Here is a 26061-nt window from a genome sequence, read left to right on the forward strand (position 1 = left end):
CATACAGCCGATACCACGCAATGTCTAGCACTGTGGGAGGAATTAAATAGCCTGTGTAAAACCAGGTACGTTCCATTGGAACCATTAAACTAACAAAAAAGCGTTCCATCCTGTACCATAACCAGTGGCTGTACATTACCTATTAATGACTGCCCGCAGGAATCCCCCCTTTCACGTAAAAAAGCTAACACTCAAACCACAGTACTCCCACAGATCTCTTGTGTTAAAAGGAAGCACGATGGAGTTAAACAAAATGGGAACTATCCAAAGTTACAAAAATTGTGCCTAAGCCCCTCTTTGTCTTCTAATAATTCCCCTTTAACCACAGAAACAGTAGTAAAGCTTGACCACACAGTACCTCCTTCAAAGCAGCCTTTACTTTCTCAGATTGAACTACTGGTCAAATCCCTTTTATCACCTTTGTTGGAAAAAATTAACACTCTAGGGGATAGGCTGACGGGAATAGAAGAAAGGCTCAAGGATATCTTCCCACCCACCAAAATTATCAAAACATCAAATTGCTCTCAGCCATTAGCCTCTAAAGAGACCAAGCCACCTACAACAAGCAAAAGTGCTCAAATCCTGTCGCTAGACTCTGATACAACAGTCTCAAAAGCTCTAAGGGTCAATTCAACGCAGCACAACCTTGCTAGAACAGAGACAAAAAAAGTTCCCCATATTCATTTACCCCCAGAGGCTGCCCCATTTGTGTCTGTCCTGGCGGGAGTACCAGCACTCCCATATGGTAAACCCGAAAGTCAGCAAGACTTACTTAACAAGGTCACGTTTTGGCTAGCAAAAAATAGACCCCTTCCACCCGACCTCGATGGACGAATATTGAGTGCTAGAAGGGTGGGCTGGCTGGGTTCCTTACCAAAAGACATTCCCGGAGACCTAGTGTTAGTAAAATTTAGGAACAGATATGTTGTCCCATACTTAAAAACTTGGCAACCTCAAGAAGGAGATGGACTTATATCCACCTAGGACTTATATGACTTTTACCCTAGTGCACAATACATCTCGCCTTTAAGACCAAAGGCAAGGTACAACTATCTGATGGGTAGAACCGCCTGTGCATGGAATGGTAGGGGCCCTTTTGCTTTCAATAGGCCGGAATTACTGTACAATAGTAATAAGAGCGGAAAGCGCTTTTAATTGTTAATATTATGGGATAATTTCCTCCTTCTTTGTAACGATAGATCCATGAATGCTAAACTTTTACGTGTAATTAACAAGGAAGATTAAGTTTAGGAGATCTTTAGAATGGTCTGTGTGATATTGATGCTGTTTTTCTAATATTGACTTTTTGTCCTCTCTTACTTCTGAGTTTTAAACTTTTTTAACTGTGTAATTGATGATTTTAAACTGAAATTTTATGTCTATTTTTATAACAGTTATAATTATGTATGCTTATATGATATTTCTTTTTGAATATCGAATAAAGCTTATTTTGAACCTTTGGACATTGAACCTGGGGCCAATATGGCGGGGCCAACTCAAGCTCTCATCCTTAGTGATAGGCTGTAATTGCAAAATACAACATCAGCATAAGTACACTCCGTGCACTATAACTCCAACCCGACCCCTGTAAAGGAAAACTTCATGGCATCACAGCAAATCCCAACAAACAGGAACACCTGTAATAAATCAGCAATGGGATATGACCAGGGGCCTGGAATGGCACGTCAGGCCAACACCGGGGCAGGACACCTTCATAGGGGTCTCCTCTGCAACAGACCATAAATCACCCGGCATTAACATCAGGTAGGGGCCATACTCCTGGTCCAGGAACACATGTAATGAAACAGCAAGGCTTCCTCTACCATAAACCTAGGGGTATCAAACATCAGGCGAAGCAGGCCTAAATCAAGGGGCAGAAACCCATCAATCCAGAATGCACATATCATTAGACATCACATTAAACCCGGAAGGTAACCATCTCATCCGGTGTGTATAAACACTTCATTCAGCAGGGTCCGGGCTGGTCTAATCCCATCCACCCGGGGTGACCAACCTAATCCTGAGCACCTGGGCATAAACATATAGATTGGATGTCAGGCCTAAACATTTCAGGGAACATCAGGCAACAGGTAAAAATGTGCATTTCATTAGGCATATCACCTGGCTATGCGTATCAAACCTTGGCATGAGCAGGTAACGTTCAGTAGGCAACCATTTGCACCCTTATACTTCTAGGCTCCCTTAGACATTTCCTTCCTCATGTTTCCGTAATAACTGGGGACCTCAGGGCAACCCATACAGCAGGGACCTATATTCGCAATGAGGGGGAATGAGGCTCTCTACCCCAAAATATTCAATAAGGGCAACCGGCTTGCTCCCGAGTTGTCTGGTAGGGCAGTTAGGTGCACGAGAGTCAGGGCAGTTCAATACTGCTAGAGCCCAAGTCGCAGGTGCCCTCTGCCAGAAGGGGCACCTGATAAGGTAACACAGTCCCCGGGGCGGGCACCAGCAATGTACCCCATTGCCCTCTACCCTCCTCACAGTCTGACCAAGGCCCCACTCACCGGGCTACTCCGGGGGACCTCTTCTCTCGGGGACCTCAGCAGGCACGGGGCTTCACCGAGGGAGGGCAGGCACCGACAATGTACCTCGAGGCCCCTCCCTCCTTGTTCTCCAGGCTGGCCCGGGCTCCGCTGTTCCCCATGGGGCTCCCTCAACTCTGGCTTCTTGACTTCTCTAGGACTCTCACTAGATGCGGGGGAGGGACCGGCACCGATCCTGTGCCTCGACGCTCCCTCTCCCTCTGCAGCTGCTCCTCCTCGTGGGTCGCGGGCAGGAAAGGCACCAACGCTGTGCCTAGGCAGTCCCTGCCAGTCTCCCTCCTCATGCGGGGCTCTCCTCAGCGCGTGAGGGCCCCGCCTCCTGCTGCTCCGTGCGGGTCTTTACCCGGGCCCTTATTCTCCACAGGGGCACGGGGATTCCAAACGGCCTCGGAGAGGCCACCGGGGACAAACGCGGTGACTTGGCCCGCGTGGGGTAAGCCTACCTGGCTTTCCTCCCACCTCCCACGGGCTCCTGCAGCACAATCGGGACTCCCTCTTCCTCATGGGAGCCCCGCTGGCACTCTACTCCTCCAGCCGGCTTTGCTTCTTCTGTGGCGGTGGGGCTGGCACCGACAGTGTGCCCCGGCCCGCCTCTTCCACCGGCCCCTCACTCCGGGACACAGACCGGCGGGGTGGCCTCCCGCTCCGGTCGCTCCCAATTGGGGCTCCCCCTGGACCACGGGGGCCCGCACCGGCGCTTCACCCGGGTCCCTCTCCTACCCCACGGGGACCCGTGGCGGGGGCGGGCCGACGATGCGGCCAGGCGCCCCCGTCATGTGATGGGGGAGAGGAAGGCTTCAGGGCCTAGCATGGCCCTCTCTTCACTTTGGCGGCCCTCTCCTGACACCGGGGGCCGCCGCAACGGTATCCACAATGGTGGGGGTCCCTCCTAGACGGCGCCGGGCCACGGCGGCGATTTTCACCAATTCCCAACCGGTGCAAGGCAGCGCCAACACTCCTCGGGCTGCGGCGGTGATATCGGCGGCAATAAGGAGTAGGCTCCCTTTCACTTAATTATTTGGAACACCAATTCAGCGCACCATCGCGCGGCGCTATCTCCCCCGCCAGAGAGGGCGTGACCACGTGGGGTAGGCACCCACAGCGCTATTCACGGCGCCTAGCTCCTCTCCTCGGGCCACGCAGCGGGGGGAGGAAATTATCTCTTCTCCAGCGCTTCGCAAATATAGCGCTTCCAAATTATAGCGCTTCTTCCAAATTATAGCACTTGACAGGCATGGCCTTACAGCACTTAGGTGGCCACAACAGTCCCAGGGCCCAGCGCTTCCAAAGGGCCTCACAGCGCCTCATCAAGCAACAGTTCTTTTGGGGGCACAATCTTCCCCCTGCAGTGCTTCAAAGGGGCCACAGCTTCCCAAGGGGGGCAGACAGTCCTACAACAGTCCCTCAGGGGCACGCTCCTCACCTCCTGGGTGCTTCTCCCATGCAGCGCTGGCGTGGTTACAGGTCCAAACAGCGTCAGTGACCTGGGTAAGGGCCCTCCCTTGTCAGGGGCCCAGGGGACAGGAGAGGGGGGGGGGTTTAGGGGTGCAGGGCCCAGCTCACAGGCCCATGTGGCGGTAGCACCTCGCAGCAGGTCCCCTCTCTTTCTTGTCCCAGCTCTGACTGACTCTCTGGTGGCACATCCCCCTTACTTATACCCTCCTCCCAGGCAGTGCCAGAACCTTCTAGAATGTTGGCAAAGCTGGCCTAAACTGGCTCAAGGGGAGGGGTTGAGCACCCTGGGTGCCAGGCTTTCCCTCCAAAAGCTAGGGGTAGCTGGGTAATAATAACTAGACCGCTGACCTATGGCAGTTCAGTGACAAAACCCATGGGGCATGGCATCCATTTTAAACACAGTACATTCTAGTCAGGTGCATTTTACATTGGGGGAGATTTACAAGTGCTCACATGATTTCATGACATTACATTTTAACAAGGTGTCTCACACCACTCATGGCCTATACAGGTTTAATCCCATGGGGGAGACATTCCAAATTAGGGGGGCAAAAGCGAAACATTTTGGGGGAAAGGCCAAGTCCAACAGGGTCGCTACTCCCACTACTTCTTGGTACCCAAAAAGGACATAGGCCTGCATCCTATCTTAGTCCTCAGGGACATCAACCGCTTCCTCCGAAAGGAGAAGTTCAAGATGTTAACCTTGGCTCAGGTCTTGTCTGCCTTTGACCCTGGAGATTAGATGGTAGTGTTGGACTTGCAGGATACTTACTTTCACATCCCCGTCTTGCCTGCCCACCGGCATTACCTACGGTTCACGGTAGGCCACATGCCTTTTCAGTTTACCAAGCTTCCCTTTGGCCTTACCAGCCCCCCCAGGTGTTCACGAAAGTGATGGTGGTGTCGCAGCTCTTCTGCGCAGATCAGGGGTTCCAGTCTTCCCCTATCTCGACGACTGGCTGTTGAAGGCGAGCTCCCTCAGGCTTTCGTCTCACACCTCCAGACTACAACGTACTTCCTGCATTTGCTGGGGTTCTCAGTTAACGTGCTGAAGTCGCACCTGATTCCAACCGATAAGCTCCTTTTCATCGGAGCGGTTCTGGACACAGCACAGTTTTGGGTCTATCCTCCGGAGCAGCAAGTCCAGGATATTCGGGCTATGATACCGATGTTTCAGCATCCATCCCGGTGTTCGGTGAGAATGACCCTGAGGCTGCTGGCCTCATGGCCTCCTGCATCCTGCTGGTGCATCATGCCAGATGGCATATACGTGCTCTGCAGTGGGACCTGAAGTTCCAGTGGGCGCAGCACCAGGGGAATCTTTCCGATGAAGTTCAGATTTCGGAGGGGACTGCAAGTCAGTTGCAGTGGTGGTTCACGAACCAGGATTGGGTCAACAGCAGATCCCTCTCACTTCCCCAACCTGAGTTCACAGTAGTGACGAATGTATCACTCCTGGGTTGGGGCAGCCATATGGGAATGGCAAAGATCAAAGACCTCTGGTCTCTGGCGGAGTCCAGGCACCACATCAACCCTCTGGAGCTATGGGTGATTCGTCTTGCACTGAAGGCATTCCTTCTTTCTGTCAAAGGAAGAGTGGCGCAGGTGTTCACGGACAACACCACGGCCATGTGGTACTGCAACAAACAGGGCAGGGTGGGGTCGTGGACCCTATGTCAAGAGGCTCTTCTCCTTTTGACATGGCTGGAACATCAGAGCATATCTCTGGTGGTTCAACACCTAACAGGTTCACTGAACGCAAGGACGGACAAACTCAGCCGCCGGTGCATGATGGATCACAAATGGCATCTTCACTCGAAGGTCGTGCTAGGTCTCTTTCAGTAGTGGGGAGAGCCTTGGTTAGATCTATTCGCCACCGAAGAGAACGCTCAATGTCAGCAGTTCTGCGTGTTAGAGTTTCCAAGGCGGCTTTCGCTCGGCGACCCTTTTTGTTGCGAGTCGAGTTGCGGCCTCCTGTACCACTTCTGCCAAGATTGCTGAAGAAGATCAAACACGATCAGTCCCAAGTCTGGTACCCCGAGCTCTTGAGCATGGCCAACGATCCTATTGTTAACAGATTTTTGAAGTGCATTACTCTTCTCTTTCCTCCTTCTCCTTTCGTAATGCCCTAGTGGGAGTTGAATCTTGTCCTCACTTATCTTATGTGTGCTCCCTTTGAGCGCCTACATAATTGTCCTCTTCGCCTCCTTTGAAGACTGCTTTTTTGCTTGCCATCGCCCCTGCTTGCAGGATGAGTGAGCTTCAGGCTTATCTTCCAGACCTCCCTTTCTTGCTGTCCATCCGGACAAAGTAGTCCTCCGTATAAGCCCTCTTTTCTGCCCAAAGTGATTGCATCTTTCCACATAGGTCTGACCATCACATTACCTACCTTCTTCCCACCTCTACTGAGTTTTTCTCTGCCAGGCGCACAACATATAGACTGTTCACACACTTTCTGTAGTATGCTTCGTTCTGGGCAGATCAACTCTAATCCCCACTCTACTTCTATCCTCGTGTTAGTGCAGCCCGATGTAAACAGTAATTGTAATGTATTTAGATTTACATAACACTTACTACCCCATATGAACTTTGAAGCGCTTTTTCGGCGAGTAGCACACTACTCCAGGATCCAAAAATGATTAGTGGTGAATTAGTATAGGGTAATATAAAATGTATATGAGAGCTGGACATGTTGGTCTGTTAGTTGGGTTAAAAAAGATAGTGGGGGGATAGAAGAGGGAAGGTTTTGTATTTATATAGCGCTTGCTACCCCTGATGAAGTGTTGAAGTGCTTTTCGGCAAGTAGCATGCTACTCCAGATCCCAAAAAGATGAATAGACGGATCAATTATGGTGGGTAGGTTGTTTTATTGTATACACACAACTGTTCAAAAATTAATAAAATTCTGTTGTAAAGTTGTATCCAAGAGGCAAGTATAGTCTCTGATAATAATGTATACAATACTGATAAGTTTTAAGTTGGCTTGCCATGAAGACTGATGCCCCGTAATGTTGATGCAAAGTCATCTGTGCTGGAGTATCTGAGATTCTTGTTGAAATGTACCATCCACCTTGTAGGTACTGCTATTCGTCGCAGGTCCACGTTGTAGGCAGACACAAACGCCTAAATTGTGCACTATTTATATTAGGCATAATGTAGGTGAGCAGATGACAGTAACCACTCTACAAGCTGTATTACGTGCTTAGAAGTAGAGTGACATAGAGGGCAATAAACACTCCACTAAATCTTTTTTTATTATTAACAGTCCTCATAAGACCATACAATTCAATACCATGTACAAATAGCCCATTGGGGAACAGTTCAGGCATCATCTGGGGATTACACATCCGAGAAACACAAGTGTCTTTCATGAATACAAATTGACTACTCCTCCAAGGACTGCACGGTATTATTGACACGGGCGAAAAGGCAAACAAGCAGTCAGGAGGCGCACTGATTGTATACCCCCCACCTGACAGGATGGTGACAGACCCCAACCACCTGCAGGGGAATCGTGCCACCTCATCTCATAGCTGCCAGGCGCTTTACTATGTAAGCAGACTGGTGGTTTACAACTCCGCCTACGTTGGGGCGCCACATGTTTTTTCCATCATAATCTGGTGTGCTCCCCCCTGTTTGGGATGATAGCACCCACTGAAAACTGCACCGTTGTGTAGTCTGGGACAGTGCACCTTCCGTGTAATTCTGAACTGGGCCTTTAAATACGGTACTATTTTGTATGCCTATTTAATTCAGGTATACAAAGAATGTGGTACTACTTGTATACTAGGGTAGGACAAGGAAGATTGAATTTCTGTGGTGGCAGAAATGTTTTTGTCAAAGTGCTTTATGCCCTAAACACTCTCCCGTACCATGAACATAATGAGATTACGTAGAATACACCTCTGCGTGCCTAATGCTGCCATTTGCATTTCAAGACCGGTGATTAATGTGGCTTTATCACGTTCAAAGCCATTAGGCGTTTCCGACCTGTCTGATACTTGCATATGGAAAAGATGGGTCATTTGAACCTAAAGATAGATAAACATATTCATAGGTCACGATTTATGTCTGCATCTAAAATAAAACTGTAAATTAGGAGAGGTGAGAAGTGAGAAGTTAAAAGGCAGCCGCTAATCGAGCTGCATTTGTACATAGGCCTTCCTATATTATGATATCTATTCCTGCTTCAGTCTTTAATTGTAATGAATACTTTAATACCAATGCATGAAGTCATCGTCGAGCTGTTTAGATAATCCACCTGTCTCACCACCTCTTCCCGACTGCATCCTTAACCAGTGGCCTAGCCAGTGTGCCCTGGGCCCCAAGGCAAGAAAGGAAATGTGACACGTTTGGACTGTGGAAAACAGCAATAATCATTGTTCTGTGGGACCCTCAGGCCTCTGTTTGAACTGTGACAAACAGCAGTTATCAGGGTTCAGTAGGCCTTTAAGGCATCTGGGACCTGGTGCCACTGCACCTGTTGCACCAACGGGAAGCTAAGCCCCTGCACTTAACAGCTTCTATTCTAGCCCCACTGGAGAACCGAAACAGCCAAGTACTGATCTGGCCATATCTGCAGGCATGCAGTCGCCTCTTCCACTGAAGGGATTTAAGTCGCATGAAAGCAGCATGCGGGAAACAACCATTTTCTGAGGCAAAGTCAACCAACACCTCGTCTGTTCCAACCTGAATCCATTTAAAACCAGGGACGAAAAAACGGTTCATCGTCATCCCTTGCTTATCAGAAGGGTAAAACAGTTTCAGCTAACATTACAGTGTACCACATAAAAAATTGTAATTCTGTGTACAAATTAAAATTAGCATTCATAAAGAAAGGGGAGCCTTTGGCCAAAATAGCCATTTCCCCTATCCATACTTTTAACACATCTTATACAAAAATGCTAATTACGTTGTCATCCGGAAATAGTCATTAACGCCTACTCATAAGCAAATGCCACTTAGAATTGTCTTTCACTTCAAGCTTTCAAAAGTAAATTGATATAAAAGCAGTATTGAATTTTATGACATTGTGTACTCTTACCAAAATTTAGAGCATCAATTTTATATGACACACCATAGAAAAAAGGAGTTGTTTATATATACTAAACCTCCAGAAACGTTTCATTAAGCAGTTATAAAGTCACGTCTAGCTTAGTTAGTTTATAGTCTTTTTTTTTTTATAGAAATTATTTCACATTGTTACTGGATCTGCATGGCTAAACACTTATAAGGTCCCAAAGGCGAGACCTATTGGCTATGCCAATGCTTGTTATTGGTTGAGTACATTGAGCAGCAGAACTTTTGATTAAGTCCTGAAGAATGCTGCAAACACCTCTTTGGAGGGTTAATAGGCTGAAACATGTTGACCTCTTATTGACTCTAACAGTGCATATATATTTCTCCCACAGTGCCCTGTTTTTAATCCTGGCCGAGGGGTGTACAAATAATGGAAATCACATACCCTTTAGCAAGTTTTAACTTTTACTCTGTTGCCCCCACTACCCTGAGCTCATTATTGTGGTATTTAGTGTACCTTTCTCTATAGCAAAACATGCCTTAACTCCTCCCTCTCAGTGAGGGGGTTGTTTCATGGTACAAGAAGATTCACAATAAGGAAGCATGCCAACTATGGTGGGTGAGGGAAATCATCCTTTTAAAGGGATATTTCATCTTAGCTAGGTCTTCATTTGCAACAGTAATCCTCAGAGACCCAAGGGTTTCTTGATTGTGGTAGAAATGCATTTTTACCCTTTCATTGTACATTCAAGCACAGACCATTGCATGAAATGTGATCTATGTAGGGAAAATACTCTGGGCACTGACAAAATGTGTTAAAATAACAGAAAGTTGATCATCGCAAATATAACTAGAATGTTAATTCTAGCATATTTTTGATACCACAAGGTATAAGAAATTTGGGGATCTTTATCTGATATCTTTATCAGTAAGTTATCTGAAATTATTGAACATAAACTTTTCCAAGTATTATTTCGAAAGATTAAGGAATTGGTCTTTTCTAAACTAACCCCAGTGCGTATGACTACAATAATCACCTCTCTCAAATCAATATTGTGCTTGTTTTAGTGAGAAAGCTAAATGATCTAGGAGATACCAGGAACTGGCGTCAGTATTTTTCTTAGGAAGCTTCAAGTTAGAGAGTGAAAACACTTTTTAGAATGCCCCAAAAATTGTGATAAAGATATTTCAATATGTTTGACAAAAAGAATAGGGACATTTCATGACAATATTGAAATTCTGAACTAACAGGAACAAATATTTACACCACATGATAAAAATATTAGAGACTAAATTTCAGCAATGTAGGAAATACTGAGGTTCATGTACTAATAATCCATTTGGTAAAAAGTGGTTGCTTGTAGAGTCAGCACACTACTTTGTCTGTGATAGCTTTTAAATAAAGGCATTTTTAATGCACATCATTTTACTTTCAGATTCACAAATGTCCCCATGGGTTACTACCTCCTGTTACTGTTTTGCAGTCCACATATGGTTTCAAAGCTCAATACATACCTTAACAATGTATTAATATTCAGAAGGGAAACTATTAACATTCCCCTTCCAAATTCTGAATTGTTAAATGGGCTTAGTACATTTCAAAAAGGGGTTTAGCATTTTCAAACTCTGTGAATGACTGAACCAGTAGATTTTTTTAACAATAAAACATGAGGCAATTTTTCTCAATTCCCTCCAAATTAAGTTTGCTAATATTGTTAGTTGAATGATAACCGGTGCATGTGCCTATTTAGTGTTAGTGTTGCTTCAGATCAAATAAAAACCATCACACATAACTCTTACACAATACTTAAAGACAGAATTTCTGACATCCAGCGTTAATGTTTTGTTAAATATATTTGCAAATGTTGTCACTTAAACAGGAAAGCAGCTAAAGCAGTCTCTGGATATAAAATAGGATGTAATCATAATCTTTAGATACATTTTCTGAGTTTCAGGAACACTGTGTGTCTTCTGCGTTTACTCTAAACCACTATAATAAACATATTCAAAGCTTTTATATTTGATCTGTTTGTACTGGTTTCCATTGCAGACTTTAATCTAGATTTAGACCAAGGATCAATTCCACCCATGGCTTTTAAAATCTATTGATCAATGATCTGTATTAGTGTTATCGCAACTAAAACTGTAATAGAACTGATCTGAGAGATGGACCTTCAAGTATTATGCTCAGTCAATTTATGGAACGAACTATGGAGTTAAAATCTGAATAGATTAGATCCTCAAGCATTGCCTGACCACTCTATTTTACATCAATAGATTACTTATCAGCACATTTTCTCTAAGTACAATCCAGTCATCTTCTATTGTTTGCGGAGCTCATGCTGGGTCTGTTAGAACTCTTTCAAAAATATGACATTTAAATGTCCCAAAAATAAGGAATTCTAGTTTCAAGCATGTCAAACCTTAATGAGTGCTACACCAAAAGATGCCCTTCTGTTCCTACATTTTATTGTGCACCATGATTCAGAAATGGCAAGGTAAAATTCTAAACATATTTATTGTTATTGCCAGCCGAAAAATTATCACTACTTGGGAAGATAACAACAAGTGGTCTTGTGATGCTTGCTGGAATGGGAAGTGTTTAATCAAAACGTGGATGGAATTCAAGTTTAGGAGACAATTTTTACAAAAGTGTATGAATTTTGTATATATTTCAAATTGTTGACCTCCAAAGTGGCCTAAATAAATAAATTGAATTGAATTTCAAGTTTATCATTTGAATCCTATTGTTGTAAAAGATGTGATTTTGAACTCCATGAGGCGGTTCCTTTCCAAAAAGAATTCAGGTTGTAATCATGAGTCAAATAATGCTGAGGAGGTTAATATATTCAAATTGAATTCTAATTACATATGAAATGTTCATTGTTCAATATATTTCTCTTAGTATTTTAATGTGAGGACTTTATTGCTTAAGCAAAATAATTAGTATTTGTTTTTCTATATGTAGGAAGCATTACATTAATGAAATCACTGTATCCAACCTTCTTTGTTTCCTTTCCTGTTCTTTATGAACGTTTCTATTGTTGAACTTTAAAGATTTCATAAATCAATTGGGGGGGGGGATCACTTGTCCTGCATAACCTGGGTATACAGGTGAATTGTATGTCCCATGGTAAAATACCCTCATGCACGTGTAAAGTTGTTCGTGTTAGCGGTATATTTTGGTTCTCCGCTCCTTTATTCACGTGACTGTATAATCCTCGGGTTAGTCGATATGCAACCTCCACCAGGAGGTGTTTGCCATAGGTTAAAAGCATTAGTGACCAGTGATAAGTGCTGAATGTGAGGTTTAAAAAAACTCGGACATCCAGATAGTTTAATTTATTGTCCTGGATTGGAGTTAGGAGTGAAAATATTGTAGATATGCGTAGGGAGAATGATTAGGATTCTTACGCAATCAATTTTTTGCGTTCTAAAAGGTCGACATGTTTCAGCCCTCTGTTGCCTAGGTAGGTCGGTCGGGCTTTCATCAGGACCATGTGGTATGTGTGTAGTAAAGTGACGTATTAGTCCTCTACTTCATGGAGGTCAATTTGTGCCTGTGGATAACAAAAGTGTAGATAACCAAGGGAGGGGTAGTGGGACATGGTGAATAAAACATTTCAAACTGTAAATGCAACTTTAAGAATGGCAATACTTTATCGATCACTCGCTCTGCGGTCAGCCACCACAGACTCACACACTGGTCTTCACTCTCAAGTACTGTGATTGTCCTTATCATGTCTTGTAAGTTTACTGGCAAGATTTCCCTACTCATTAACTATTTACAACCAAGTGGTCCACAATATTTTTGTCCATGTGTTACAGGTGTTGTGTGGAGTTATACGTGGTTCTCATATAGAGAAGCGATCGTGCTGCCTCTATTTTTGATTCGCAGTTTGTTAATAAGCACGCTAGTGTAGCTGATTGATAAACCACAAGAACTGGTTCTCATATAGAGAAGCGATAGTGCTGCCTCTCTTTTTGACTAGCTGTATGTTAATAAGTACGCTAGTGTAGCTGATTGATAAACCTCAAGAACTCTCGAAGTTCATGCTTATTTTGTGCTGTCAGGAACGCACAGTAGTTCCTGTTGTATGTACATTTTGGCCATTATCACGTTTAACAGGGCAGGTCACTAGATGTAGTGTTATGGACTAACCCGACCTGATATGGTTTAATACGTTCATATTCATTGCTCATTTTAACAACCGCCTCTGTCCCTAGGGCATCTGTGCATGTCCCCAATTATTATTCTTCTATTACTTGCTAGCGTTATACAAAAAGTCTTAAGTTTTCTCCATTCGCCATGACCGCCATTCTTTTCGGGGTTTCATGTACCTCTGCGCGCTGCTTGCTGCGCGTCTACAGGTGCCAGGGAGTCGGAGGAGGGGGCGCCTTCTAAGGATAAATATTCTACAATTAGTAAAAGATTGTAATACTTATCCGTCTCCATTCCGGCGCCAAACCCGCTCTCACAGCTACCTGTCGCTCGTGGCCTCCCACACTGCTTGTGCTGACTCTGCCGTTCCTGGTCCCGCAGGATGAGTTCATATCCGGGTCTTGCTCTAATACGTTCGCGATCTGTAGATACTGAAAAGAGACTACATGCATCTCTCCACTACGTAGAATTGACAGTGTTGTTTTTCTGGGAATTGTTTTGCACTTACGACTGAATAGTGCTCTCAACTGGAGATTGGCTATAATTACAATAGTGACATAATAATGAATAGATTCATAATTATAGTAATAATTACAGTAGTAATTTCAACATTAATTTCCAATTGCGACAACTTGGTGCCCCAAATTTGAGGTTGGTAACGGTTGCAGTAGTGACGTAATTAGCTCAGTATTTTTGGGTGACACGTCGGGATATATATTATGCACCTTGGCTAATGCGGTAAAGACTCGTCTGGTTGCAGTAGTTTCAAGTGGTACCTATAAATACACCAGGGAATCTTGGTGGTACTCACTTGCCAGATCGCAAGTATTGTGATTGTTCTAACTGGGATCTTTTCTGGTGACATGTGGGTCTTTTAGTTTCTGGTGGAAGATGTTTCAGGTAATCTACCTGTTCAGGCTCACCCATGGGATATTATCGTTCAGGCCCATTTGGTCTGTCCCCAGTCTGTGTACCCACCTCTGTTCTTTCTCGAACAGGATGCGTTCTGCATTGTGATCCTTGACAGTTAAGGTTTCCAGGATTATCCATTTAAGGTCATTCACTGTATGGCCTTTCTCCCAAAAATGACTCGCCATTTTGGTCGTAGTTTCTTTACATTTCACGTTACTCCGATGTTTGCAGATTCTTTGTTTTGTCTTCCTGCATGTCATGCCTATGTAATTCATGTTGCACGGACAGGTAATCATGTATATTACATGGCTCGTATTACAGTTTGTATGGCTCCTCATGGTCCATTTTAGGTGTGGTAAGAGTTGTATTTCTTTGGTCGGTTTTGTTAGTTGACAGGCTGAACACGATCTGCATGGAAAGTGTCCGGTGATAGGTGGAAGGTTCTACAGGTTAGTCTGATTTTGTAAAGTCGTGGGCGATGGTCTTGTATGAACAAAGATATCTTTCAAATTGCGGGAACTTTAAAGATTGCCCAAAATTAGGAATTGTGCTCTACATAACTTTGCTGTTTTACAGTATGTTGATTTTTATGTACTACTTTTGTCTCTTATGTGTATGGCAACTGATGTTTTGTTTTGCTTTAATAATCAGCTTATGTTTATTAGCTTTTATTATTCAATAAAATGTTTCAAAAACAACAAATGGTAGTTGATATGTATTTACAACTGCAGCATTTTTATTGTATGGGCAGTTTCAAAGCGACCAAAAACATGGTCTGTGGGATGACGGAGGACCACATTGGCATCAGCAGGGAGAGGTTTGGGCAGGTGATTTTGAACTTTATGAACGTTTCTATTGTTGAACTTTAAAGATTGCCCGAAATTAGGAATTGTGCTCTACATAACTTTGCTGTGTTTCAGTAGTTGATTTTTATGTACTACTTTTGTCTCTTATGTGTATGGCAACTGATGTTTTGTTTTGCTTTAATAATCAGCTTATGTTTATTAGGTTTTATTATTCAAATAAAATGTTTCGAACACAACAAATGGTAGTTGATATGTATTTACAACTGCAGCATTTTTATTGTATGGGCAGTTTCAAAGCGGCCAAAAATATGGTCTGTGGGATGACTGAGGACCACATTGGCATCAGCAGGGAGAGGTTTGGGCAGGTGATTAGGGGTACATGTAAGGTTGGAAGTAGGGGGAACAAAGCATGTCCATTGTGTGGACTGTGACTCCTGGAGTTAGTGTGAGGGATACCATGCTACCCTGTAAATGAATCCCCTAGTGATTATTATCAACAAACTTTATTCGGTTTTACAAAAGAAAAACATCTTCCAAGTTACAGATTGACAAATATAATATGTCCAAGTTAATCAGAACACAAGATAAAAATTCATGAATTACAGCAGTAGCTTTTTGCGTCTGTGAGATATCAATGAATTCCGTCATCAGACTCGGTAGCCGCTGGGGACAACACAGTGCATGGGCTGTTACTGGTTCAAGCAAAGTATCAACATCCGTTGGCATGACTGATGGGAGTGTGAGACATGTCACTGAATCAAAGGAGAGAGTGTCTAACACGCATTCTTCTCAGCATATCAGGCAGCGTAGAACAGGTAGGATGCAATCTTGCCAAATTGGTCTGAATGACAGAAACCATGTGGTATTTAGTTCCCTTAGACCAGGTAGTCCCAAAATTTGGACGATGCGCTCACGACACTTCATCGCCAGTAGAGTTGTCTCCATGGAGAACTAGGTGTCGTTTGTGAAATGACTTGCCATAACGCAGCAATAGAAGCAAAAATAGTATTCCTGCAGCGAGTCCCAAAATGATAGGCAATCCGCGAAACACAGAGTGCACAAAGTTTGGAAATATTACCTGGACTGCTTCAAAAGGTGCTAACAGTCCAGAAAATACGGTCTTAAATACATGTACAATACCACTCATATCAGACATGTTTAAGATACGACTTAACATTTCTGAGAAATGTATTGGGTAATGTGTAGTTAAGAGGGCATGTAACTCTGCAGAAGTACTTGCGATTTGCAGATCATAGGTTTCTTTGGCCGAGGTCAGTGGCAGTGTTTTTTGCAAAAGAATGGCTTTCATTCTGCTTAAAGAATCAATTTGTATAGAAGAGATGTTCAGTGAAGGCCAAAGTGGCGACTCCCAGCTGTCTTGGTTTTAGGAAACAATACTTGCATACAGCAAGTGACCCTGGCTGACACAGTTACTAGATATGGTATTCCTGGCAACATGCCACAGCATCTGCGATCATTCAACGTAAGGTAACTCCCATTCGAGAGTTGTCCAAAAATTGGATTGCATTTTCACAATTTTCCCCGCTAAGAAATACTTCACGACCCCCACTCCAACATCTGTATGTGTACAGCAATTCCCAGGATGTCTTGATGTATTCTTTACCCAACCTTTTATATGTGCCTGCTGGTATATATTGTAGGCAATATTGAAAATGGAAAATTGTAACAGACTGAGTGAATGTTCCAATGTATAATCCATTCCATAACTGGCTTTTCAGCGACAGTATATAGCAATCTTTCCAGTTTTTCAATGCTCAGCACCGTATTGTCTGCTCCCCTTTGTGCCAATTTGATCTGTTTATCAGTGAGATTGAATTCTGAATACAGTGACGTAGTATAGCCTGAATGAAGGTTTTGCAACGTCTAGCCTAATAGCATGATAGAACGTACTTGCGACTGACCATGTTGCAACATGACCAAGTCCTGTTCCATGATGTCTATGGCAGAAGACACAATGCTATCTAAAGAATATATCCTGGACCACAGAGTCGTTAACCCATTGTCAACCACAGAGAGAGATTTCTCTAAATGAATACGATCAATTTCTCGTATTCGTTCTGCAGTCTCTGCTTGCGTAATTTTCCATGCTTCATTATAAGCAGCAAAGATACCGGCATATATAAAACGTTTATGACGCGGTGTTCTTATTCCTAGCAACAATTCCCTAAGATCAGCGCCATCTTTAAGTAAAGATAAGTGTTGCTTTACATCCTTAAGTGTAGATCTATGTATCCAATCAAGGCAAAGTTTCCCTACACTGTATGTTGTTAATATTCCTGGATGCTGTCTTTGAACATATCTTGGTTCTGGCCTAATGAATGTGAACCCCTTTGTTTTATTCAGGAATTTATCTTGACAGTTGTTTGTGTCTGTGGGCCAGATCAACCATTTATTCCAATCTGGGTCTGTTCTGTTGTGATGCAAAATAGTATGTATGTCGACTCCCCCCTCTGAAGTGTTATCACTAACAGGTGTAGGTGTAGGTATAGACGGATTGTTCAAGTCTTTTATCTTGGCTAACCCAAGACAAGACGTCTCTTAGACAGTGTCATTCAAAAACATAATTTGCTCAGGGATGAGGCAGGCTCTAAATAAAGCTTCTATCCCCTGCACTTGCCAATATTTTGTGCCCCAGACAGTTTTTTGTCTCAATGTTGTCTTTCCAAGATTCGAAACCTAGTGAAGACAGTTGAGCATAAAAGGCTGTAGAATAAATTTGCTTGGTATTTGTTAACATATTTTTCATTCCTGTTTTTGTTTACATTTTTAAAGTAAAATGATTCTGGATTGGATACATTGAACCCTGAAAAGTACGGACATTTTCTAAAAAATGTTTTTGAGCTACCCTTTGGCGTAGGACAATGTTCCCATTGGTTATACATTAATACATTTCTAGGATTTGCAGATTTGTGCAAGAAATGATGACCATAGTGATTATAACAATACATTTGTTCATAATCTGATGAACCTTCTAAGTATTCATGATTTGTAAAGTCTAACATCATATTATTAACAGTCTCGAAGTCCCAATCATCAGAAAAGGTACTATATATTTATACTTATATTTGTGTATTTTGTATAGCGCGCAGCTACCCCAACGGGGTGTCCCGGCGCTGGTGCTTAGAATACTAGATCTAGTCCAGAAGGATTTAGCAGAAGAGAAATGTTTTAAGCGCTTTACGGAAAGGTAACTCCTCCTGGATTTTTTACGGAGGGAGATAGGAGGTTTGTTCCATTGAGAAGAGGCATACACCTGGAAAGTTCTGCCCCCAGAGCGAACTTTTTTAAATCTGGGTGTGGTCAGCAATAACTTAGAATTGGAACGAAGGTTTCTAACATTGCTATAGGGACGGAGACAGGACGAAAGATAGGCAGATCCGCGTCCTTTTATTGCCCGATGGGCCAGAGTCAACACTTTAAACTCTGCCCTTTTATGAATCGGCAGCCAGTGCAGCCTCCGCCGGTAAGGTGATATATGTTCTTGGGGAGAGATGCCACAGACTAGCCGAACAGTGGCTTTCTGAACTATTTGTAGTCTATGGCTCAGACCCGAAGTGAGTCAGAGATAGAGACCGTTAGCATAATCCAGGTGAGAAGTAATTAAGGCCTGGACTATTGTTTTCCTAGTGTTGCTGGAAAGATAGTTAATTAATTTTTTAATCATCCTGATTTTAGAGAAGCAGGCAGCAGCGACTACATGGACTTGGCTGTGGAAGGAGAGACTGGTGTCCCATCTCACCCCAAGGTTTCTTACTGATTCCTTGGGTGAGGGGGCAGAGCTCAGCTCCACCGGCCACCAGAGGTTCGAGTCCAGAGGGGAAGATTGATGAAAGAAAAGAACCTCAGTTTTTCCTGCATTCAATCTCAGGAAGTTATTATCCATCCAGTGCGCTATATCACGGAGGCAGTCTTTCAGAGGATCAAATGTAGTCAGGGTGGGGTCGTCATATGTGAACAACAGCTGAATGTCATCAGCATACGATTACACTTTTATTCCTGACTGGGCAATTAACTCGGCCAGAGGAGAGAAGTACACATTGAATAAAAGAGGACTCAGTGAAGAGCCTTGGGGAACGCCCCATTTGAGCTGGCGACAGAAGAAGTGTATGGTGGAGTAAACACTGCTTGTGTACGGTTGGACAGAAAAGAAGAGATACAGCTAAGAGCCTTACCCTGGATGCCTATTGACCGGAGGCGGTTCAGCAGGACAGGGTGAGAGACAGTGTTGAATGCTGCGGAAAGATCCAACAGCACCAACACCGCCCTTGCACCCCTGTCGAGTGTCCAGCGTACCGAATCGGACATTTCTGTCAGGGCCGACTCAGTGCTGTTCCCGGGTCTGAATCCATGTTGGGAATCATGAAGTAGTCCATTAGATTCTATGTATCCGGCAAGTTGCTGGTGGGCCAGCTTTTCAAGAATCTTGGCCGGAGCAGGAAGTAGAGAAATAGGCCTGTAGTTAGCCGAGTTCTCTGGGTCGGCGTTGGCCTTTTTCAAGATGGGAATCAGATGGGCGTGGTTCCAGGAATCCGGGTAAATCCCGGTGCGAAGAAAATCATTCCAGATGCCATTAAGATGGGGGTTGAGAAGTGGAGCAAGGACTTTATATTGCTTAGCCGGCCAGGGATCACTAGGTGATCCAGACTTGCACTTGATGAGCTCTGAGAGAGAACGGTCTTCCGAGATCTCCTCAAATTCAGAGAAGATAGAAGATGGAATCTGAAAAACAGATGGTGTTTCCCCGGTTCCGTTGCTGTCAATAGTGGGGAAGGAGACATAGATGGATGTTATTTTCTCCTCAAAGTAATCAGAAAGTTGATTACAAAGAGACTGCAACATTGGGGATTGGCGATGAAGAGCCTGTGGGTCTGTGAATGTTTTGACCGTGTTAAAAATCTCCCTAAAGGAGCCTTGCGCCTTATTGATCTTATCGGCAAGGTAGCTCCGTTTATGATTTATGATCTTTTTCCGATAATCTTTGAGGGCAGCTTTGTATAATGATTTACTATCCGCTGAATAAGACTGTCTCCAACCCTGTTCCAAAAGTTTACATGCAGATTTACATTTGCGCAGTTCATCAGAATACCAGGGCGCGGCGGGAGCTGAACAGTAGGTCTTTATAGGCCGAAGAGGGGTAATGGAATCGATGGCCTTGGATACCCAGTTGTTTAGAATGACCAAGCGTGAGTCCAAATCTAACGCTCCTGGAGGATCAGCAGAGGGAAGATGATTGACTACACTGTCCAGGGAAATCTTGCACAAAGTTTGGAAATATTACCAGGACTGCTTCAAAAGGTGCTAACAGTCCAGAAAATACGGTCTTAAATACATGTACAATACCACTCGTATCAGACATGTTTAAGATACGACTTAACATTTCTGAGAAATGTATAGGGTAATGTGTAGTTAAGAGGGCATGTAACTCTGCAGAAGTCCTTGCGATTTGCAGATCATAGGTTTCTTTGGCTGATGTCAGTGGCAGTGTTTTTTGCAAAAGAATGGCTTTCATTCTGCTTAAAGTATCAATTTGTATAGAAGAGATGTTCAGTGAAGGCCAAAGTGGCGACTCCCAGCTGTCTTGGTTTTAGGAAACAATACTTGCATACAGCAAGTGACCCTGGCTGACACAGTTACTAGATATGGTAATCCTAGCAACATGCCACAGCATCTGCGATCATTCAACGTAAGGTAACTCCCATTCGAGAATTGTCCAAAAATTGGATTGCATTTTCACAATTTTCCCCGCTAAGAAATACTTCACGACCCCCACTCCAACATCTGTATGTGTAAAGCCATTCCCAGGATGTCTTGATGTATTCTTTACCCAACCTTTTATATGTGCCTGCTGGTATATATTGTAGGCAATATTGAAAATGGAAAATTGTAACAGACTGAGTGAATGTTCCAATGTATAATCCATTCCATAACTGGCTTTTCAGCGACAGTAAATAGCAATCTTTCCAGTTTTTCAATGCTCAGCACCGTATTGTCTGCTCCCCTTTGTGACAATTTGATCTGTTTATCAGTGAGATTGAATTCTGAAAACAGTGACGTAGTATAGCCTGAATGAAGGTTTTGCAACGTCCAGCCTAATAGCATGATAGAACGTACTTGCGACTGACCATGTTGCAACATGACCAAGTCCTGTTCCATGATGTCTATGGCAGAAGACACTATGCTATCTAAAGAATATATCCTGGACCACAGAGTCGTTAACCCATTGTCAACCACAGAGAGAGATTTCTCTAAATGAATACGATCAATTTCTCGTATTCGTTCTGCAGTCTCTGCTTGCGTAATTTTCCATGCTTCATTATAAGCAGCAAAGATACTGGCATATATAAAACGTTTATGACGCGGTGTTCTTGTTCCTAGCAACAATTCCCTAAGATCAGCGCCATCTTTAAGTAAAGATAAGTGTTGCTTTACATCCTTAAGTGTAGATCTATGTATCCAATCAAGGCAAAGTTTCCCTACACTGTATGTTGTTAATATTCCTGGATGCTGTCTTTGAACATATCTTGGTTCTGGCCTAATGAATGTGAACCCCTTTGTTTTATTCAGGAATCTATCTTGACAGTTGTTTGTGTCTGTGGGCCAGATCAACCATTTATTCCAATCTGGGTCTGTTCTGTTGTGATGCAAAATAGTATGTATGTCGACTCCCCCCTCTGAAGTGTTATCACTAACAGGTGTAGGTGTAGGTATAGACTGATTGTTCAAGTCTTTTATCTTGGCTAACCCAAGACAAGTCGTCTCTTAGACAGTGTCATTCAAAAACATAATTTGCTCAGGGATGATGCAGGCACTAAATAAAGCTTCTATCCCCTGCACTTGCCAATATTTTGTGCCCCAGACAGTTTTTTGTCTCAATGTTGTCTTTCCAAGATTCGAAACCTAGTGAAGACAGTTGAGCATAAAAGGCTGTAGAATAAATTTGCTTGGTATTTGTTAACATACTTTTCATTCCTGTTTTTGTTTACATTTTTAAAGTAAAATGATTCCAGATTGGATACATTGAACCCTGAAAAGTACGGACATTTTAAAAAATATATTTTTGAGCTACCCCTTGGTGGCATAGGACAATGTTCCCATTGGTTATACATTAATACATTTCTAGGATTTGCAGATTTGTGCAAGAAATGATGATCATAGTCATTATAACAATACATTTGTTCATAATCAGATGAACCTTCTAAGTATTCATGATTTGTAAAGTCTGACATCATATTTTTAACAGTCTCGAAGTCCCAATCATCAGAAAAGGTACTAGATGAAACAAAGTCATTCAATGAAATCTTTAACTGGTGTAGAATCTTCAACAGCTCTGACGGGCCAAAAATGTCATAGTTAGTTCTGTAAACAACAGGGAGGGACAATAGGGGGACAATGTTTATAGGGGTCCAGTGTGCGTGTCCCATCAGTCTATATAGCAAAAAGAGGCACACAGTTCCCCAGGGGAATGGTATTTAGTGCAGTGAAGTAAACTTTCATCCTCTCTCCATGGGGTACAAAGATGTAGGTGTACCAAAAGTGAAACAGGGAAGGGTATCCCTTTTCGGAACTAGGGATGCCTCACACAACAGGCTGGCTTAACGGCTGTTGTCATATCGCCAGCTAGTCGTCTCGTGTCATCATCGGCTTCCTGCTCCAACGTCAAGCCGGCGCTGCAATGCCTGACGGGTAGCACTCGGTGCTACACTTTTGTGGAGATCTTTTGTTCCTGGCCGTTTGAGTGAGTGGGTGTGAGGGCCCCTAGAGTGAGAAGTAGTGAGCGTGAGGGAAATGTGTGGATAAAAAAGGTTGGTATAGTCTACTCCATTCAATTTATTCATGTAGTTCACCACCTTCTTAAAACAAGAGGGGTATTGGGACGCAAACGATTAATAGGGATTGGTCCCGTTCGACCCTCATCTGTGAAAAGGTCAACATGTTTCATGCCCTATTGGCAATTCTTCAGGCCCTAGGGTGTGCTCATAAACTTAGTGACAAGCCCAAAAACGGGGCTGAGGAGTGTGGAGGATACAACCTGTGTGGTTGCCCACTCCAGCAGGAAGAGTTCCTGGATCGTTGGTCTACCCTGTAGGGAGAAAGATAAACATGAGCTGAAGATCAATCCCCGTCGACTTATCCATTGTTTGAAGTCATTGATTATATACAAGGGTATAAAGTGAAGAGAGAGGAGGATGTATACTTAGTGACTAAGAATGTAACTTAACATTACTGCGTATTAAAGTTACAGCAGACACATAGTGTCTCAACCGAGTGGTTGTGTATATAGGTAGTTAATTGGTAGGATCTAACGCCAAACGGCGTACTAACAAGAAGGGGTTAGGAAAGAATACCAAGTTCTAATAGACTTACCCTCACTGGTGGGCAGTAGTACCCCAAGGCTGCTCCGGTAGGACCTGCGTTGTGTGACAATTGTCTGGGGGGTAGACAAGGAGGGTCCAGTTGGTATAGAGGTTATTGAATTATATTATGTGATTGGATTATAGGGGTGGAATGTTGGATTGGGCCACCTGGCTGGAAGATCGGGGTCAAGTGAAGCCACATCGGCCAAACCGGCCGTGGTCTCGCCAAACACCCGATGGCCCCAGTTAGTTCATACCACCCAAGGAAGGTCGTAGTCTGGGTAGGGACCAAGTAAGCAACCAGCGCGACCCCGCAATAACCACAGCGATGCCCAGCGGGACCGCCGCGGTCCAAGTGGTGAGGGAGGCTCCGTCAGCTACACACACCGCCAGACCCAACACCCACCCTCCCGGTCAACACGCGGTGCCGCCAAACCGGTGCGCCGGTAAGGTAGCGGGGGCCGAGCGCGCGCGGGCGCCCGGACAAGCGTGAGCCCACCATTGGGGGGTGGTGTGGGATTCACTACAGCGGTCGGGGCCACGAAGGCGCCACCGGTCACCTAATCCCGCAATCGACCTCGGAGGGGGCAGAACCCTGGATCCCTTAAGAGTCAGCTCGACGCACTAAGGCTTCATCCGAGGGTCCATTGAGCCCGACTGGCCACGAGGCAACAAGACAACAAGACCCAGTGTCCCATCCACCTTACCTTATTAGCGCAGCAAAGTGGCCTCTCCACCTAGTCCCACGCTCCGACGTGGTTTGGCACGTAGAGCAGCCGTGGGAGTGTGATGGTAGCACACGTAGTTATATGGCCGGGCTGGTAGACTATTGCAGGGGCGTGTCTAACGTAGGGTTGCTGGGAAACAGCCCGGCAACCCTGGTGCATCAAGATGACGTCAGTGCGTCTAAGTGTCGAATGCGCACGCCATCTTGGAAAGGGGTTAGGGGAGCGGTATTAGGGTTAAAAAGGCAAGGGTGGCGGGAGCCTGACTATGAATAGTTGGCTATCTCGTATCGATCATGTGGGACATTGAATCAATAGTGGTGGGGGGCCAATCATATTTGTGTCAGGATGCAAATCAAGGTTATGGAGTCTATGATGGGATTAGTTATTGGGCAGCTGTGTAGATTGCAGAGTGGCGAGAATAGCGCGCCATCTTGGAGTGGGACAGAGAACTCCTGCGAGTGAACTTGTGTGAGGCACAGCTGTTGCGGAAAACCCTTGACACAGCGTGGCCGTCATGTCGCAGTTGGACATCAGTCAGTGCTCAGTGGAGTGGCTCAAGGGTCAAGGAGGGTCAATTAACTTTGTGCAATAATCATACATAAATTGTATGTTGGTAATAGACAGATGGGTAGGTACCTCTCCTAGTGCAACCGGGCTGTGATTTGGCAACCCATGCATAGTAGTATGCTATCGGCAGATTGGAATCCATTAGCAATGGACAGGGGTCATATCACGTAATGGACAGTTATATCTGCCTGGTGGCGATCTATCTAGATAGCATATTCCAAGGGACGGAATCATTTAGTCCCTCAGTGTCTAAATGTAAGCGATGCACCCATCTTTGTTCAATTCTATATAAGGCCTGTTGGTTTGATGAAGGATGCCATTCTAGAACAACCCATTTGATGTATTCAGCTGCATGATCATGTTGTTGGCAGTGTTCATACAGGCGGGTATGTGTCTTCTTGCATCGGATATTGCTGTTATGTTCCATGATGCGTACCTTCACCGTGAGGGTCGTCATTCCAATGTACATCAGTCCGCAGGGACAGGTCAGCATATAGATGCAGTTACTGCTGTTGCAGTTGGTGTGTCTGTTGAAACACCACTTGAAAGTCTCTGAGAGTTGGACTGTTTTAGTTTGTGTGGTTTGGGGACAAACCACACAGCTGCCACAGCTGTAATGTCCCGTGACAGGGGGCAAATCCCAAAGGGTATTCTGTGGACGAGTGCTTGTCTTCTTTGGTCGAGTGTGGACCAATTGGTCCTTCAGGCTAGTTGTTCTTCTGAAAGCGAACCGGGGGCGGGGGATGTCCAAATTCACAGAGTTCAAAATGCCCCAGTGCGTGTTCACTGCTTTCTTAATGAAAGAGGAATTTTTCGTGAAAGATGTTACACAGGTGATGATATCTTCTTTTTCCTTTATGTGGGTTTCCAGGAGAGATTCTCTGTTGTTATTGAGGGCTCTCTTCATGGATTGTTTCAATAGTCTAGTCGGGTAGCCCCTCTCCTGAAGTTTATGTTGTAGGGAGTGTGCTTCACGTTGGTAATCAGAGGTAGCGGTGCAATTTCTACGAAGTCTGAGAAATTGCCCAAACGGTAGGTTGTCCCTCAATGCCTTGGTATGGTGGCTGTTATATAGCAGGAGGCTGTTCCTATCGGTCTCTTTTTTGTAGAGGGTGGTGGTAATTCCTGTAGGGCCTAATATGATTGTCAGATCGAGGAATGGTATTGAGTCTTCAGCGATAGTCCCTGTAAATTTCAGAAAGGGATCCTGCTGGTTGATCCAGGTACAGAAGGCATTGCAGCTCGTCCGATCTCCTTTCCAAAAGATCAGGATATCGTCTATATAACGACGCCAAAGGGTTGGATTCTCGAGGAATGGGTTACGTTCAGAGGAGTAGATGAAATAATTCTTGAACGTGGCCATATATATGCAGGCCACGCTCGGCGCGAAGGTAGAACCCATGGATGTTCCCCGGATCTGGTGATACAGTTGTGATTCATATTTGAAATTTTTTTCAGTCAAAGCTATATTGG

General features: G+C 44.2%; 1 protein-coding gene across 1 annotated transcript in view; it reads left to right on the forward strand.

Annotated features, from left to right (window-relative positions):
- LOC144806531 (uncharacterized) overlaps positions 1-26061 on the forward strand; it is a 653350-nt gene that overhangs the window by 25283 nt on the left and 602006 nt on the right. The window lies entirely within an intron of this gene.

The sequence above is a fragment of the Lissotriton helveticus genome (assembly GCF_964261635.1).
Source record: "Lissotriton helveticus chromosome 1_1 unlocalized genomic scaffold, aLisHel1.1 SUPER_1_unloc_8, whole genome shotgun sequence".
Lineage (NCBI taxonomy): Eukaryota > Metazoa > Chordata > Amphibia > Caudata > Salamandridae > Lissotriton > Lissotriton helveticus.